This window comes from Elaeis guineensis, chromosome 14, assembly GCF_000442705.2.
Source record: "Elaeis guineensis isolate ETL-2024a chromosome 14, EG11, whole genome shotgun sequence".
NCBI classification, from domain to species: domain Eukaryota; kingdom Viridiplantae; phylum Streptophyta; class Magnoliopsida; order Arecales; family Arecaceae; genus Elaeis; species Elaeis guineensis.
In genome coordinates this window covers 23,670,856-23,690,743 of record NC_026006.2, presented here as the reverse complement: position 1 = coordinate 23,690,743, position 19,888 = coordinate 23,670,856, and positions in this window count along the sequence as shown.

Genomic DNA, 19,888 nt, shown 5'->3' with positions numbered 1-19,888 from the left:
GCAATGAGTCATTCCCTGATGCTTTTGTCTTCTGATGGCAGTGCCCTGCAGAAGCACTCCCTTTGCCCCTAGGGGTCCCGCTGAAATCGATAATCCAGCGGTTGAAAAAGGAGGCCCTTCACCTGATGAAGAAGTTGAAGAAGACAGAAGGTGAGCTCCGCAAATCGAGAGAAGGCCATTCTGAAGCCGCCGCTGAGGCCACCCACTTTCGGAGTCTCCATGTGAAGGCGATCATGGATTACAGCCGGAGGAAGGCGAACTTCACAAAGGAACTCGAGGAGTGCAAGAAGAGCACCAGCGACCATATTTGGGCTCAAGAAGCCAGGATCAGCGCCCTCAAGGTGGAACTGTCAGCTGCGAAGAGGAAGATCGGCCAGCTGGAAGGAAATTCATCCCGGCTCTTGGCCCGGGTCGATGATGAACAGAAGTGGTCGTAGAAGGTCTTCGACCTTCAGAAGCAGCTTCAAGACGCCGAGATGAGCCACGACGTGCAGCGGGCTAGCTGGCGCCAGCAGGTGGAAGAGTATAAAGGGAGATTCCGGACGGTGGCCGATGAAGTCGTTCATCTCCAGAGGCAGCTGGCTAACAGGGCGCAGCTTACTTCCGCCCAAGATTCTGAAGAGCTCCAAGCCCTGAGAGGCACTGTTGAAGGGATTTCTGTCTCCCTCGGGGAGAAGACAGCCGAGCTGCAACAAGTGAAGATCCAACTGGCACTTGAGCAGCGGGCCGTCGCAGACGCGGAGGCGGAGTCCAAAGTTTTGAGGAAGAGGCGTCGAGAAGCGGAGGCTGAGAGCCAGCAACTTCGTCAGGCGCTCCAGGACGCACTGCGGAAGAGGGAAGAGCTAGAAGGAGAAATAGAGAATCTGAGGCAGTCCTGGTTGAGGGACGGAATAGATGACTCTAGGTTGGAGGGACCAGGGCCTCCTTAGAGCTCTTTTTGTCTTTCTGTCTTATCATGTAGTTACTTTCTTTTTGTCGTTTTGCCCTTCTTTCCTTGGCCTTCCTGGCTTTGTAGTGTGTATATCGGAAATGGAATAAAAAGAGCGTTTTGTGTTACCTCGTCCGCACACTGCACTAATATCGCTGTCTGCCGATCCTTTCTTGCCATCTGACTTGCCTGATGTTGACATCATCGGGAGGGGGTTTTTCCCTTTCATCTGATCTTGTTAGCCGGCCAGGTTTCGCCACCATTAACCCTTGCTGCAGAAGTCATGGATGGAGCCCGACTCTCGTAGGAGTCCGGCTGAAGTCTTCCTTGTAGGCGAAACCCGGCTCCCGTAGGAGTCCGGGGGAAGTCTTCCTTGTAGGCAGAACCCAGCTCCCGTAGGAGTCCGGGTGAAGTCTTCCTTGTAGGCGGAACCCGGCTCCCGTAGGAGTCCGGGTGAAGTCTTTCTCGCGGGTGAAACCCGGCTCCCGTAGGAGTCCGGGTGAAGTCTTCCTTATAGGCGGAACCTGGCTCCCGTAGGAGTCCGGGTGAAGTCTTCCTCGCAGGTGGAACCCAGCTCCCGTAGGAGTCCGGGTGAAGTCTTCCTTGTAGGCGGAACCCGGCTCCCGTAGGAGTTTGGGTGAAGTCTTCCTTGTAGGCGGAACCCGGCTCCCGTAGGAGTCCGGGTGAAGTCTTCCTTGTAGGCGAAACCCGGCTCCCGTAGGAGTCCGGGTGAAGTCTTCCTCGCGGGCGGAACCCGGCTCCTGTAGGAGTCCGGGTGAAGTCTTCCTTGTAGGCGGAACCCGACTCCCGTAGGAGTCCGGGTGAAGTCTTCCTCGCGGGCGGAACCCGGCTCCCGTAGGAGTCCGGGTGAAGTCTTCCTTGTAGGCAGAACCCGGCTCCCGTAGGAGTCCGGGTGAAGTCTTCCTCGTGGGCGAAATCCGGCTCCCGTAGGAGTCCGGGTGAAGTCTTCCTTGTAGGCAGAACCCGGCTCCCGTAGGAGTCCGGGTGAAGTCTTCCTCGCGGGCGGAACCCGGCTCCTGTAGGAGTCCGGGTGAAGTCTTCCTTGTAGGCGGAACCCGGCTCCCGTAGGAGTCCGGGTGAAGTCTTCCTTGTAGGCGGAACCTGGCTCCCATAGGAGTCCGGGTGAAGTCTTCCTTGCGGGCGGAACCCGGCTCCCGTAGGAGTCCGGGTGAAGTCTTCCTTGCGGGTGGAACCCGGCTCCCGTAGGAGTCCGGGTGAAGTCTTCCTTTGCGTCGTGAATGGAACCCGGCTCCCGTAGGAGTCCGGGCCTTCCATTTTGCTCGAGCCGGTGTGAGGTTCTCCCCTCGTTACCAGCCTGGCTGTGGGGGCACGTTAGGGCACTGTAAGGCCTCTCCCCCCATCCGGTCTAAAAGAACCGGGCCTTCGACTTTGCTCATGTCAGGATGAGGTTCTCCTCCTGTTCCTGACATGGCTGTGGGGGCACATTAGGGCGTTGTAAGGCCTCTCCCCCCATCCGGTCTAAAAGAATCGGGCCTTTGACTTTGCTCATGTCAGGACGAGGTTCTCCTCCTGTTCCTGACATGGCTGTGGGGGCACATTAGGACGTTGTAAGGCCTCTCCTCCCATCCGGTCTAAAAGAACCGGGCCTTTGACTTTGCTCATGTCAGGACAAGGTTCTCCTCCTGTTCCTGACATGGCTGTGGGGGCACATTAGGGCGTTGTAAGGCCTCTCCCCCCATCCGGTCTAAAAGAATCGGGCTTTTGACTTTGCTCATGTCAGGATGAGGTTCTCCTCCTGTTCCTGACATGGCTTTATTTTTGGAGGGATCATATCCAGTCATAATAAATCCACGCCAGGTGGGAAGGGCACGTTAGGTAGAAAGGAAAGTAGATTCAAGGTGAAATCGTAAGTGATACATTTACAGTTTTTCCGCTCCTCCTTGAGGCCCTCCGGTGATGGAGTCGATGGTCCCGATAGGAGGCCGGTCCCCAGGTTGCTCCTCCCTTCTCTGCGGTTCAGGCTGTGGAAGGGTTCTTGGCCGGTCTCCTCTACCCTCAGGCCTGCGGCGGATGAATCTGTCGAGTCGACCTCGCCGAATGAGCTCCTCAATCTCGTCCTGGAGCTGGATGCATTCCTCTGTGTCATGGCCGTGGTCGCGGTGGTAGAGGCAGAACTTGTTGGGGTTGCGCTTTCCGGGGTGTGTGCGCATCCTCTCCGGTCTAGGGAGCTGCTCCCTGACCTCCATTAATACCTGGGCCTTCGAGGCATTGAGGGGGGCGTAGTTGCGAAATCTCCCTGGTGGGGAGCCCCGCCGAACCCCGCGATCCGGGCTTCTCTGTCTGCGTGCCCGGGGTGGAGTATGGGCGCGCTTATGTCCAGGAGGGGATCGAGAACGCGGCCGGGCTTCCTTTGGCCTTTTCTTAACTGCGGGCTTACTCGAATCTCCCGCTTGCCGCTCCCTTGCTGTCTCTTCGTCCTTCATTTTGAAGGCTTCTTCCGCTCGGGCGTATCCTTCAGCCCGAGCCAGTAAATCGACAAAATCCCTGGGGTACTTCTTCTCCAGGGAGAACAAAAGATCATTCTTCTGAAGGCCACCTTTCAGGGCGGCCATGGCAACTGATTGGTCCAAGTTTCGGACCTCCAACGCTGCGATGTTAAAGCGGTTGACGTAGGCCCGTATGGACTCTCCTTCCCTCTGCTTGATGTTGATGAGGGACTCCGAACCCTTCCGGGGGCGCCGGCTGCTGACAAAATGGGCCACAAATTGGTGGCTCATTTGATCGAAGAAAAAGATGGTACCCGACTTCAAAGCCGAGTACCAGTTCCTCGCTGCTCCCTTCAAAGTAGACGGAAAAGCCCGGCATAAGATGGCGTCAGGAGCGCCGTGAAGCAGCATCATCGTCCGGAAGGCCTCCAGATGATCAACCGGGTCCGAAGTCCCATCGTAGCTTTCGAGCTGGGGAAGCTTGAAGTTTGGCGGGATCGGTTCCTGCATGATCATTTGAGAGAAGGGAGGGTCAGTACAAATATCCTCACCATGAGCGGGGGGCGCGTGGCGGAGTTCTTCAATCCGTCGGTTCATCTCCTGGAGCCTCCGGTCTAGAAAATCCTCTCGACTTCGAGTCTCGAGGGTCCTCTGGCAGAGCGGGGGCAGGGATCTTCCAGGGGTGGAGTCGTGGTCCGATTGAGGGCTCTCTACCCTCGGATTTGTTTTCCCAGGAAGGACGGGGCGGCTGGCCCAGGTGGCCCGCCCCGCCGCCGGGTTCTGACATTCCAGAGATGCCCTTTCTGGGTGCGCCGACGCCTGTGGTTGCTGCTGCTGCATTGCTTGCACAGCTTCGATGAGGCCTCTGACCTGCTGTGCCAGCAAGTCAAATTGCTCCGCGCCAACCGCCGCCGCCGGAGGAGGAGGAGGAGGTCGGGAAACAGGAGGGGAGGCCGGAGCCTGAGATCTGGCCGCAGAGGCCGTGGACCGTCGTGTGGATGCCTTGCGTGGAGGCATCGAGCGTGGATCTCGCGGGGGAAAATTAGGAGTGGGTGTCGGAGAGACGATCGGAGGCGGCTCCGTTGAACACTCCTTTAAGAACAAGGGTACTGCGAGGGTTCACGCCCTTCCTCTAGCGCCAATCCTGTTGGTGCCAAAATCTGCTTGCGCCGGAGAAGCTGAAGTCGGGGAAGTCGCGGTCGCCGCCGGGACCTGCAAAGGAAGTCTAAACCGGAGGTGGGGTTGCTCCGGCAAGACCCTCCGATGCTCAAGTCAGTTCTCTGCCTCAACAAGAATGGAGTGCTCGAACGGAGAATTTAGCAGAGTTTTGAGATAAGAAATGAGCTTATCGAATAATATATCTGGGTCCCCCTTTTATAGGCGGAGGAAGCAACGGATTGATGGCGACATTTGTAACCATCTAGCAGTGGACTGCCCAGGGTCAGGCGGAGGTTGCTGCGAAGTGTTAGTGGAACGGACCCGTGGCTATCGTTGGGGCGTGCCACGTGGAGTCTGCCGCGTGAAGTGGGGCGGCGTTTGTCGTCGTGACTTGCCAGTGGATGGGAGAATCGTGCAGTATCCGTTGCAGGAGGTGGAGCAGGATCGTGGCCGTTTATTGTGGCTGGTCAGGTAGTAATGGAGCCGCGTGGGATCCGTCATAGGGAGTGGAGCAGTGCTGCGATCGTTACTGCGGCCTGTCAGGGAGTGGTGGAGCTGCGCGGAATCCGCCGTAGGAAATGTAGTAGAATCATTGCCGTGATTGTGGCCTGGGAGTGCTTATCTGTCGGCTGGAGTTCGGCAGTGGTCAGAGTCCGGCCACCGTAGAGGTCCGGACGAAGACTGTCTGCAGCCGTTGGAACTAAGGACGGAGCCCGACTCCCGTAGGAGTCCGGACGAAGTCTTCCTGCAATCAAGGTTAAAGGCGAAGCCCGGCTCCCGTAGGAGTCCGAACGGGGCTTACCAGCAGTTGACGCTGAGGACGGAGCCCGGCTCCCGTAGGAGTCCGGGCGGAGCTGTCCTGTAGTCGATGTCGGCGGTGGAGCCTGGCTCCCGTAGGAGTCCGGGCGGAGTTTGCTTGCGGCTGAAGTTATCGGCAGAGTCCGGCTCCCGTAGGAGTCCGGACGCAGTCTGTCTTGCAGCCGTTGGAGTCGAGGATGAAGCTCGGCTCCCGTAGGAGTTCGGGCGAAGTTTTTCTGCAATCAAGGTTAAAGACGAAGTCCGGCTCCCGTAGGAGTCCGGACGGGGCTTACCAGCAGTTGACGCTGAGGATGGAGCCCGGCTCCCGTAGGAGTCCGGGCGGAGCTGTCCTGTAGTCGATGTCGACGGCGGAGCCCGGCTCCCGTAGGAGTCCGGGCGGAGTCTGCTTGCGGCTGAAGTTATCGGTGGAGTCCGGCTCTCGTAGGAGTCCGGACGCAGTCTGTCTTGCAGCCGTTGGAGTCGAGGACGAAGCTCGGCTCCCGTAGGAGTCCGGGCGAAGTTTTCCTGCAATCAAGGTTAAAGGCGAAGTCCGGCTCCCGTAGGAGTCCGGACGGGGCTTACCAGCAGTTGACGCTGAGGACGGAGCCCGGCTCCCGTAGGAGTCCGGGCGGAGCTGTCCTGTAGTCGATGTCGGCGGCGGAGCCCAGCTCCCGTAGGAGTCCGGGCGGAGTCTGCTTGCGGCTGAAGTTGTCGGTGATGGAGCCCGGCTCCCGTAGGAGTCCGGGCGGAGTTGTCATGTAGTCGATTCCACTGAGGACTTCGGCTGTGGGTATTTCATACCCAACAGGACCTAAATCGATTAGATTGAAATCTAATCAAATTCGATCAACCTATACCCAGACATACTGTTGGCTAGATGTAGAACCCAGTTGGTCACACACATATAAATATTGGCCAAGGACCCTTTTGAAAAAGGTTGATTGAAATTTTGGATTCAATTAGGGTTCCGATAAGCATGCTAGCACGTGTGGAAACCCTAGCTCTTTTGGAGATCAATTTGATCTCATTCCTTGCTAATTAGCTAGTCCAATTTGGTGGGTATTTGGAACAAGTTATGCCACCTGAAAGCAGCCCAAATTGGGGTATCAAATCCCAAATTAACTCCAATTACGAAGAGTCTAAGTTGTGAAGGACTCTTAGTGCAAATCAGATTCTGCATGTGCATGTTGGTGTGAGCAGAAGGAAGAGTTTAGGATTTTTCCAAACTTATCAGATAAGCTATTTTTGATAATTTTTTTTAAATTTTTTCAAACTTATCAGACGGCCAAATGGATGCTAGATTCTTCCTCAGATGCGCGCATGCACGGTGATCAGAACTTGCATGAAGAGGTGTGAGGATAACATCCTTCCATGAGAATTTTATCACCATATTAGATTTTTTGGAATCAAGTATAAGTCCCCTATCCACGTGAATTTTTATGGATTTTTTTGATTTGAGAAGAGATGCAGGTGCAGATGCAGGTGCAGATTAATGTATCAATGATAAGAGTCCTTTTGCTTGAAGAAACTCTTATCTTTGATAATCTGATCAGATAAACCTCTTGGATGAGGCATGTCCCTCTCTTTTTAGCACCCCTCTGATGGCTATAAAAGGGTCTAGGTGCAGAGTGTTCGGTGGATTCAGAAAAAGTTTTCAATTTCTCTCTGTAGCTCTCCCTTCTTTCTTACAACCCATCTTAGTTTTAGGACAAGGCTTTAGGATTTAAGACAAATCCTTATCTGGTCCAAACAAGAGTTGTGAGGGTCATAAAGAAGGAAATCAGAAGTCTAGAGGAGATTTTTAGAGGGTCGAGCTAGGTTCTTAGAGAAACCTGATCAATATAGGGCTATTCAAGTTCTAAGGGCTAGAACTCTTAAAGCAAGGTGAAGAAGGAGCGTTGTCTTTGGTTTAATTTTTGTGTGGATCATATTGGAAGGCGAACACTTGGATGCTTTGTAAAAATTAAGATTAGCACTACAGATATTCTTCTTATCTAAGTTTAATTTATTATACTTTGATTGTATAATCAAGGATTTTTGGGTGTTAGGGTTTTTAATGCATCAGATATTTTGATTAAAAATTTTAAACATCTAACCCTTCTGCTGCACCATCAAAATCCAACAATGGTATCAGAGCATACTTTGATCTATATAATCAAAGGTTAAATTATTATCTTGATTATGATCAAGCATGAATTTCTGGTTTAGCTCAAGTCGGGTCAGGAGTTGAACCCGATTGAACAACTAAACCCTAGCATGTCTTAGAGATATATATTTTAAATATAAAATATATGATGTATGTATAGAATCTTTCTTAGTAGTCTAGTATTCTAATTGGGGTTCATCACCAGGCTATCCAATCTTAAGAGTAAGTAGGGTTCACAGACCCTCTCTTCCTATTCAATAGGGTACTCTTATGGCGTGTAGGGGTGCTACTGTGATGTCCTAAGAAAAAGAACCATGAAAAGAGTATTTTGAATTCATGCATGTTATTAGAACTTCATGTGATATGCTTGAGATGCTTAGTTATAATCATGGTATGTGATTATGCTTTCATATCTTAGAGATATGATAAGATGCCATGATTAGTTGTTATGATTGTTAAGATACAACTATGATAGTGCATCATTGTGATTGAATGAATTAGGATGTGCTTGAGACTATTAAAGCCCTCATAAAAATTATTTTAGATCATAGTGTTGTGAATCAGTAGCTGACCTATTTCTTGAATCAATTAATCAATTAGTGTCTCAAGAGTATCTAAAGAGTGTTTCAAGTGTGGTGGTTATTTAATTAGATCTGTTGCTAGCCTGATCAATTTTATTGGTGTCTAAAAAAAGCAACGAGGGGATCCCCACCAATCTTAATACTTTTCTGGCCAATTGAATTAGTTTGAATCTTGAATGAAGATAGATCAGTGTTTTGAACACTACATATGCCTTCCTTCATGCTTGTCAATATCCTGTCAAAAATTAAAGTAGGTTTGTTGTGATATCCACAAGGCTTGCTATAAGGAATGATGCGAATTTGTCTTGATGCATATTAGATGCTTTATGACATATTTTGGATATGTTGCTTTGTTGTGATATCTACAAGGGAAGCATTTTTCAGATATGGCTGTATGAAAATGAAGGATCTGACTTAACTAAAAATACTATAGTTTGTTGTGATATCCACAAGGCTATGAGTATTTTTAGAGGCAAGATTTATGTTGAGAGTTGTATGAGATGTAATTGGATAGGTTTTTCTATCTTTGAACTCATTGAGATTTGTCGTGATATCCATAAGGCTTCATTGAGGGATTAGGGTCTCAACCTTATTAAAAAATCAGATTAGATTTTTTCATTTACCGTAGGAGAGGGCTATGGTATCTGATAAAATAGTGAGAGACATAACTAGTTTAAAAGATCTCATCTAGTTATGCATGTCAAACATGAGTGGTTTGCTTATACTATTATTCTTATTTATGTAGATTTAAGTCTGTATTATGGCTTTTTTATTTTCACTGTATAATACCATAGATAAAAATATGTTGAACGATTTTAACTATGTAGATTGGTTGAGGAACTTGCAAATTAGGTTTGTATTAGAGAAGAACTCTGATATTTTGAATATTTCTGACCTTGAATTGGTTAGCAATAATGAGAAAGCAAAAGATGTCCCTATAGATATTATCTATTCATTTTGTAGTAAATTTGCACATTGGGAGAATAATTGCAAGAATTATCTTGCAAATTTGAAGTATGGTGCAAGTACAGCACCAAAAGGTATGTATATGATACAGACCTATTTTTTATTGAGTGGCTCAGACTCTGATACTTGGATATTAGATACCATCTGTGGATCGCATATTTATAATTCATTACAGTGACTATAAAATATTAAAGGTCTGAAAAGAGATGACTTCGAGGTTTATGGTGCGAGTGGAGAGTCCATTAGTGCGGAGGCTGTGGGAACCTGTATGCTTGATTTGCCTTTGAATAAAATTTTAGAATTGAGAGACTATTATTATATGCCAAAGATTGTTAGAAATATTATTTCTATATTTTTGTTGTTAAATCAAGGTTATGAAATAAGGCTAATGAAAAATAGATGCTCCATTTTTTTTTAATGAATTTTATGATAGTGGTTATATTGATAACAATCTTTTAATTCTTGCACTGAATAAAAATATTTTTCATATTAAAAGAAACATGAAAAAAAATAGAGAAGATGTGAATATCATATTTCTTTGGCATTACTGCTTTGGTCATATTAGTGAGTCAAGGATAAACAAGTTATACAAAGAAGAATTCTTTGACCCATATGATTATCAATCATTGAGAACTTATGAATCTTGTCTCATGGGTAAGATGATCAAGACTCCATTTTCTGGATATGGAGAAAGGACCAATGAGTTGTTAGCCTTAGTACATACAGATGTATGTAGACCGATGACAACTCAGGCTAGAAGAGGATACTCCTATTTTATCACCTTTACAGATGCTCTATCAAGGTTTGAAAATGTGTATCTTATGAAACATAAATCTGAAGCCTTTGATAAGTTCAAGAAGTATCAATGTATGGTCAAGAAACAAACTGAAAAATGTATCAAAGTTCTTCGATCTGATCAAGGAGGAGAATACTTATCCAGTGAATTTTTTGATCATCTTAAAAGTAAAGGTATTCTCTCTAAATGGACCCCTCCTTATACACTCCAGTTAAATGGTGTAGCAAAAAGGAGGAATCACACTTTGATGGATATGGTGTGGTCCATGTGTGCTTCACTGATCTCTCAATATCTTTTTGGAGATATATCCTAAAGACTGCCGCATATATATTAAACAGGATGCCTTCAAAGTCTGTTGTAAGCACACCATATAAGATATAGAAGAAAAGGAAGTCTAATCTTAAATATCTTAAGATTTGAGGCTGCCCTGCTTATACCAAAAATATTTTTGGATATAAGCTTAGTGCTTGATCAGACAAGTGTAAGTTTGTAGGATATCCTAAGGAAACTAATGGATACTACTTCTACCACCCTACTAAATAAAAGATATTTGTTAGTAGGCACATCATTTTTTTGAAAAATAAATTCATCCAAAAAGGAGGCAGTGGGAGGAATATTAAACTTATGAAAGTTCAAGATCTACAAACCAATCCGAAAATACCTATGGTGGAACCACAAGAAGATCCTCAATCAGAAGTACCCAAGGATGAGGTACATCCATAATACACACCTCCTCTCCGAAGGTCAAATAGAGTGTGTCAAGCACCTCTGAGATATGATTTTATCATTGAGAATGATAATTCGATCAATATTATTCAGGATAATGATCCACTGATCTATTTGAAAGCTGTTATTAGTAGAGACTCAGATAGATGGCTGGAAGTCATGAAATTTGACATGAACTCGATGTACACCAACCAAGTGTGGACCTTGATTGATGCACCTAAGGGTGTGACCTTAATAGGATATAGGTGGATCTTCAAAAAAAAGATTAGAGCAGATGGCCAAATAGAAACCTACAAAGCTAGGTTGGTGGCGAAGAGTTTCAGACAAAGACAAAGAATTGACTATGATGAAACCTTCTCACCAGTGGCTATGCTCAAGTCCATCTGAATTTTACTTACTATAGCGACATACTAAAATTATAAGATCTAACAGATGGATGTCAAGACTACTTTTCTCAATGGTAATTTTGAGAAAGAAGTCTATATAACTCAACCAGAGAAATTTATCTCAAGTGAGAGGGCAAATCATGAAGCAAATTTATGGTAGTGCAGTACATATAATTAAAAAATTTTATACAATAAAAATAATAGATTAAATAATTTAATTCTAATTATATGTATAAGATCTAATATTAGACTACCATATCATGATCTTTGATATAAAAAATATATGCTTTAGATCTGAAAATAAAAATCACATTGATCTCATTGATGCTGAAATTCTAAATCTAACTATTAGATCTACCATAGGAATCAAAATAAGTTAGAGATCATTACCAAATAAATTTTGATCTTAATCTTCTCTGATCCAATAGTTGGAGAGGGTGCTCCTCAAGTCACTTGCAACCACACAAAGTTGTCTGGCCTCTATAGAAAAATCCATGTGAAGATTGGCGTAGATCAGGGGCTCGGAGATGCTAGTCTGCAAACAACTTCGACAGCTGACCTCTTCCATCTTCTACAAGCACCTTAGACACTCTAAAGTAATTGAGGATCTGGAAGAGAAAGAGAGGAGGAGGAGAAGAGGCTCTATAAATAAAAAATCTACAAGAGAATTGATCATGGGATGTCCAAGAGAGGGGTCCCCTTTTTATAGACAAGGAATTAGGACTTTCCAAGAAAGGATGCCATGAATCAACACCAAAACCCCTTTTCAAAATCTCCAAAAATTCCAAAAAAATTATTAAGATGAGAAGAAGAAAATTAAAGTCTCACATGCTAAAGAATTTCTCAAAAAAAATAATAAAAATAATAATATAGCTCTAATAATATACCATATATGAAAATTTTCTTTTCTAGTCTGCATCTTATCTCTAATTTAGATCGTATTCAAAATAGGCAAGAGATAATATTATGACTCATCAGCTATAGTAAACCATCCTTGTTGGATCCTCTCTCATGACATCAAAAATCACAATCCAAATCTAATTAGGCATGGAGAAATTGGCATGGATCCAAATGTGGCACAAAAGATAAGGATAGAGTCTTGGTCTGACTTGAACTCCTCATTTCTAATTCAATTCTAATCCAAATCAAATTTGGATAGAAACCACTGATAGAAATGAACCTAATTCAATTAAAAATATAAATATCTCATCAAATTTCTAACCCAATTAAAAATTAACCAAGTCCAAATCCTGATCGAATTAGGATCAAATTTCTTTTGTAATCGGGTTTGATCACATCAATCCCAATCTGAGTCGAGCTAAATCTAATTCAATTAGAGTTATTACAAAGCTCTTTACTCAATTAAATTGAGTCAATTAGTAATCTAATTACTAATTAATTCTCTATAAATGGTAGAGTCTCAGTCTCAGTAGGACTCTTCTATAGAGTTTTAGTCCAAGTAGTACTCTTCACCAGAGTCACAATTCAATTGGACCTTCAGCCATCAGATCTAACTAAATTTTTTAATGCATATAACCCTATAGGTTCGAACCTAAGTTGGTAGCATAAGAATAACTTCCTATACTAATCGATGTAATCATCTAGCAATGATGACCTAATGACCGAATGGATCGAAGTGTTGTAAAGTAACCTTCTAGAACCTACTGACGTATGGTTACCGTATAATTCATCCCTTTGATCCAAATGCTCAAGGTGACTTAGGATTTAACTGTCAACCCTAATTAAATTGATCACATTGTATTCAATTTTTTAAATCCATCTCATAGATTATCCTGGCCAAGGTTTTGCTAAATTGAAATACACTGATGTATATCTCCTACCAATTCAAAGGGGTCAATTCCATCTTGACTTACACACCGACTTGATAAGTACTTGACTGCACCTAGTATCCTTTCATCACTAAGTTAGAAACTCAAATAGTCCAATACTAAAGTATAGTAAGTTGCTTATAAGTCACCGTGGAGGTCTCAGGTCGGAGGAACACTTATACTCATAGCCTTCACAAGCTACTCTTGACAGCAGAGTACTCAGCACATGGTCACGTTCGATAGGAATGTACTTCTATATTCTATTTGCATGTCATAACAGTGTCTTCACACTCTTTGGTTAAGAAGACAACCAACTCATATGGCACACAACGACCTACACTTGTTGTCGCTATTGTCCTAGTAATAGCGTATCATTTAGTCGCGAACAATTTTAAGGACTTAACGACAAATCCTCCTTTGTCGATTAATATATATAGTCTTAAAGACTTCATTACAATACAGGAGTTCAAAGATGATCAATTTGTAATAAAAATATTAAATAATTTTTATTAATAAAAATTCATATATAGTTTACAAGATGAGCTATAAGTTGAGCACAATCGTCTAACGATTGGCTTTAGGACATATTTTCCAACAACTCCCACTTGGACTAAAGTCAATCAGTATAGTATCATATATCCATCTTCGATTTGTGGTCATTGAACTCTTTGAGTCTGAGAGCTTTAGTAAATGGATCGGCCAGGTTCTCCCTTCCATCGATCTTCTGAAGGTCGACGTCACCTCGATCCATGATCTCCCAGATAAGGTGATAACAGTGCAGAATATGTTTGGTGCACTGATGGGATCTCGACTCCTTGGCTTGAGCAATGGCTCTAGTATTATCGTGGTATAACAAGATAGGGCTATCAACTGTTGCTCCTAGATTGATTTTGATGATTACAAAGCAGATTGAAGGGATACAAATAATTTTAAAATGAAAAAGTCCTTATGCTCTTCAAGGGAAAAATTGAAATTTCACTGAAATCCTGATTTGATAGTACCATTTGGTAGAACAAATGATTTGAAATCTATTGGTGAAAATTTTATTGTGTTTGGACTTATATTCTTGAAGTTATGAAGGTTTGAAGTGCATGAGTCGACTCATGAGTCAACTCATGGCACTGTGAGCTGATTGGCACGCAAAAATTCTCCTTGGCATGCTAGTTTTCTGGCTTGGCACGACCTGTGAGTCGACTCATGAGTCGACCCACAAGGCATGAGTCGACTCATGAGTCGACCCCTGCTAATTTGAGCCAAGAAATTCCAGAAAAGCATTCTCTGGTTTTTGCAACAGAGGTCGACTCATGAGTCGACCCCTGAAGCATGAGTCGACTCATGAGTCGACCCCTGCGACGGGAAATATCAGCAACGGCTATTTTTTTGCCCATTTTAATTGCCATTTATGCTTCCTAAAAATCCTCTAACGGCTCTTTATCTACCTAAATTGTTTTCTCTTGCTTCTAATGCTACAAAATGCTTTAAATGGTGAAAGAAATTGCAGATTAAATAGCGGATCAAACGTGAAATCAAAAGAACGAGGAGCAGAGAAAGAGAGAGAAGAACAGAAGAAAGGATCCGAAATTTGCAAGAAAAAGCCTGAGATCAACGAAAAATCCAAAAAGAAAAAGAGAGAGGATCCACAATATACCAGAGAGATTGTGAAAGAGAAAAGCAAGATCTTTCAAGGAGAGAATTCTTCACGCCTATTGTTTCAACCTTGATCTAGAGATCGTTCAAAGCTTTCAAGAGATCTTCAATCAACAATCAACCTCTTCTCAAGCATTCAAGCGTTCATCCACTTTGAGAAAATCCGAAAAAGGGGTTCTTCATTTGAGTAAAGCTTTTATTGTTATATTCGCTCATTTAAGGAGCTGTTATTGTATTAATTTGTGCTCTAAATTTTCTAACTCTTTGTGAGTTTTTGTTCTTGTTTTTGGAGGATTTCCAAAAAAAGAAAGGTTGATCCGAACCTGAAATCGGAGTTTTTGGGTTTACTTGTACCCGAGAAACAAGTGATCTAGCTTGGGATAGCTAGTGTCGGAGTTTTCGACGTTTTGTATTCGGGTTGAATACAAAGGATAGTGGATTGAAATTCCCAAGTAGGATCTTGGGGAGTGGATGTAGGTGCAAGGTTAGCACCGAACCACTATAAATCCTTGTGTTTGTGGTGTGCTTTATCGCTTCACTTTATTTCTTTATTATATTCTTGCATTCTGCTTTAGGTAATTAATATTGAATTAAAGTCTTTGTTTTGATCTTCATAAGTAATCTGTTGGGCTTAAAATTTTTAGAAACCCAATTCACCCCCCCCTCTTGGGTTGCATAGCTGGGCAACAAGTGGTATCAGAGCCGGTGCTCTAGCCCTTCTTTGATCTAACAATCAAAGAGTCAAAGATCTATGGCAACCCATGTTGGTACTTCTCTAGCCGAGGGGCAATCAACAAACCGACCTCCACTTTTCAATGGGTCTAATTACACCTATTGGAAAGCTCGGATGAAGATTTTCATACAAGCACTCGACTATGATATGTGGAGTATCATAGTGAATGGTCCTCACACACCCACCAAGATTATAGATGGTGAGGAGTCAACCAAACCCGAGAAAGAATGGGATGAGGTTGACAAGAAATTGGCACAATTAAATGCCAAAGCCATGAATGTTCTTTATTGTGCACTAGATGCAAGTGAATTTAATCGCATTTCTACTTGTGCATCTGCTAAAGAAATATGGAATAGGTTAGAAGTCACCCATGAGGGAACAAATCAAGTAAAAGAGTCTAAAATAAACATGCTTGTACATAAATATGAATTGTTCAAAATAGAGCATGATGAGTCCATAACTGCTATGTTTACTCATTTTACTGATATAATCAATGGTTTAAAGAGTCTTGGCAAATCTTATACTAACAGTGAACTTGTAAGAAAGATTCTCAGGTCACTGCCAAGAACTTGGGAAGCCAAGGTGACTGCCATCCAAGAAGCAAAGGACTTGAACACTCTACCTCTAGAAGAGCTTCTTGGATCCTTGATGACTCATGAACTTAGCATGAAGCAACATCAAGAGGATGAAGTCAAAAAGAAAAGAACCATTGCCCTCAAATCCACAACTTCGCCTGATTATGAAACGGATGACTCTGAAGATGAAGATCAGGATGAAGAGATGGCTCTCATCACCCAAAATTTAAGAAGTTTCTAAGAAAAAGAAACAGGGGATGAGAAAGAAATTCACAAAAGGTGAACAAAGCAAAGAAAAAGAGAAAGATCAACCCCCTATATGCTACGAGTGCAAGAAGCCAGGACATTTCAGATCCGAATGTCCACAATTGAAGAAAGGTCCAAAGAAGTTCAAAAAGAAGGCAATGATGGCGACCTGGAGTGCGAGTGATGACTCAAGCTCCGACGAGGAAACCTCAACAGAACAAGCCAATCTGTGCCTGATGGCACATGAAAATGAGGTAACTTCTGAATCCACTAGTGAATTTACTTTTGAAGAATTGCATGAAGCATTCTATGATTCAATTGATGAATTAAAGAAACTAGGGAAGAAAAACAAAGAGCTAAATTGGAAAATCAGTCCTTAGTGAAACAAGCTGAAAATCTTTCAATTGAAAAATTCACCTTGATTCAAGAAAATCAAAACTTAAAGGATGAAATGAACAAGCTAAATCTATAGTAGATAAGTTCACCTTAAGTTCAAACAAACTAAATATGATCCTTGAAAATCAGAAAGCTATATATGATAAGGCTGGACTTGGTTATAAACCCCTGAAGAAACAAAAATTTCTGAAGGATATTTATGTAAATTATTCAAGAACAAGTCTACAAATATTACTTGTTTTAAATGTGGAAGAATAGGACATAAATCATACACATGTCTTATTAACAATATGCAAACACAAAGAAAATATGGGTTCCAAAAGGAACCATTCTGACTAACCTGAAAGGACCCAAGAAAGCTTGGGTACCTAAGACAGAAATGTGACCTTTGCTTGCAGGTGTGTCTAGCATCCCAAGAAGGAAACAGGAAATGGTATCTTGACAGCGGATGCTCGAGACACATGACTGGTATGAATCACAATTCATCACGCTTGATGCTAAGGATGGAGGGATGGTCACCTTTGGAGATAATGGCAAAGGAAAGATCATCGGGATAGGTAACATTGGTATCACTCCCTCCAAATACATTGAGAATGTTTTATTAGTTAAAGGTTTAAAGCATAACTTACTTAGCATTAGTCAATTCTGTGATAAAGGATATAAAGTAAGTTTTGAATCATCTGTTTGCATCGTGACGAGTCCTATTGACGATGGCATTAAATTTATAGGACATAGGCATGGCAATGTTTATATGGTAGACTTGAATGATTTAACTAAATTAGACATGCAATGCCTAGTTTCCTTAAGTGCTAAAATAAATGAGACTAGTTGGCTGTGGCATCGTAGACTTGCACACATTAGCATGCATTCTCTCTCAAAATTAATTAAAAAGGATTTAGTTCTCGGTTTGCCAAAACTGAATTTTGAAAAGGATAGAATTTGTGATGCATGCCAATTAGGTAAACAAACTAGAGTATCATTTAAATCCAAAAATACTGTTTCAACTTCTAGACCTTTAGAGCTCTTACATATGGATTTATTTGGACCAACTAGAACCACTAGTCTAGGAGGAAAATGATATGGATTTGTAATAATTGATGATTACTCTCGTTTTACTTGGGTTTTCTTTTTAGCTCACAAAAATGAAACTTTTCATATTTTCACTAAATTTCATCGAAAAGTCACTAATGAAAAAGGGTTTTCAATTCAAAATATTAGAAGTGATCATGGAACAGAATTTGAAAATCATGATTTGAAAATTTTTGTGATGAAAATGGAATTGGCCATAACTTCTCTGCTCCTAGGACACCCCAACAGAATGGGGTAGTAGAAAGGAAAAACAGAACCTTAGAAGAAATGGCCCGTACCATGCTTTGTGAAAGCAACCTTCCAAATATTTTTGGGCGGAAGCATTAACACAGCATGTTACATTTTAAATCGTGCTTTAATTAGACAATTTTTAAAGAAAACCCCCTATGAACTTTGGAAAGGAAGAAAACCAAATATTGCATATTTTCATGTTTTTGGTTGTCGATGTTTTGTATTAAATAATGGCAAAGAAAAACTTGGTAAATTTGATGCAAAATCAGATGAAGCAATCTTTCTAGGTTACTCCTCCACTACTAAAGCATTTAGAGTTTCAACAAAAGAACTTTAGTAGTTGAGGAGTCCATACATGTTTTTTGATGAATCTAACGATCTTCCTTCAAGGAAGAATGAGGGTGTTGATGATGCAGAGCCACTAATAGAAGGTATGAAGGAGATCACTCTGAAAGACTCAGCAACTCCAAAGACAAGGATCAAGAAGACGAACAAAATGAAAGAGGTGAAGAAATTCAAGAACAACCTCAAGGTACAAATGACCTACCCAAGGAATGGAGGTATGTTCACAATCACCCTAAGGAGTTAATTATCGGTGATCCTATGCATGGGGTAAAAACACGTTCTTCACTTAGAGATGTACTTAATCATTGTGCATTTGTATCTCAACTTGAACCTAAAACTTTTGAAGAAGCTGAGAATGATCATAACTGGATTAATGCTATGCAAGAAGAACTTAATCAATTTGAAAGAAATAATGTTTGGACCTTAGTGAAAAGACCTAAAGATTATTCAATAATTGGTACAAAATGGGTCTTTAGAAAAAATTAGATGAGCATGGAAATGTAATTAGAAATAAAGCAAGACTGGTTGCTAAGGGATATAATCAAGAAGAAGGAATTGATTTTGATGAAACCTTTGCACCTGTTGCTAGATTAGAAGCCATTAGACTTCTACTTGCTTATGCTTGCTTTATGAAATTCAAACTATTTCAAATGGATGTTAAAAGTGCATTTTTAAATGGATATATTTCTGAAGAAGTATATGTAGAACAACCCCCTGGATTTGAAAATCATGCTTTTCCCAATCATGTCTTTAGATTAAATAAAGCTTTATATGGTCTAAAACAAGCACCTAGAGCATGGTATGAAAGGCTAAGCAAATTTCTACTAAATAATGATTTCTCAAGAGGCAATGTAGATACAACCCTATTTATTAAAAGAAACCAAAATGATATGCTAATTATACAAATTTATGTTGATGACATAATTTTTGGGTCTACTAATGAATCCCTTTGTCAAGACTTTGCTAAGCTTATGCAGGGAGAGTTCGAGATGAGCATGATGGGAGAACTCACCTTCTTCCTCGGACTCCAAATCAAACAATCAAAAGAGGGAATCTCCATCACCCAAAGCAAGTACACCAAGGAACTACTCAAAAGATTTGGAATGGAGAACTGCAAACCAATTGGCACACCAATGAGTCCCTCAAGTAAGCTTGACAAGGATGATGAAGGTAAAAGCGTAGACTTAAAATACTACAGAGGTATAATTGGCTCATTATTGTATTTAACTGTAAGTAGGCCTGATATCATGTTTAGTGTTTGCTTATGTGCAAGATATCAATCTAATCCTAAGGAATCTCATTTGAATGCTGTTAAAAGAATCCTTAGATACTTAAATGGTATACAAACTATAGGGTTATGGTACTCTAAGGACTCACAAATTAATTTGTTAGGATTTTCAGATGCTGATTTTGCTGGATGTAAATTAGATAGAAAAAGCACAAGTGAAACTTGCCAATTTCTTGGAGTAAACCTAATCTCATGGTTTAGCAAGAAACAAAATTCGGTGGCACTGTCTACGGCTGAGACCGAATACATTGCAGCCGGAAGTTGTTGTGCTCAAATCTTGTGGATTAAGCAACAACTCGAAGATTTTGGAATCAAACTTAATGAAAACCAATAAAATGTGATAATACAAGTGCCATAAATCTATCTAAAAATCCAATACAACACTCAAGATCCAAACATATTGAAATAAGACATCATTTTATAAGAGAACATGTTCAAAACAAAAATGTAATTCTTGAATTTGTTTGCACTGAAAATCAATTAGCCGATATCTTTACAAAGGCCCTTAGTGAGGATAGATTCTGTGAAATTATGAGAAAACTAGGAATTCTAGATT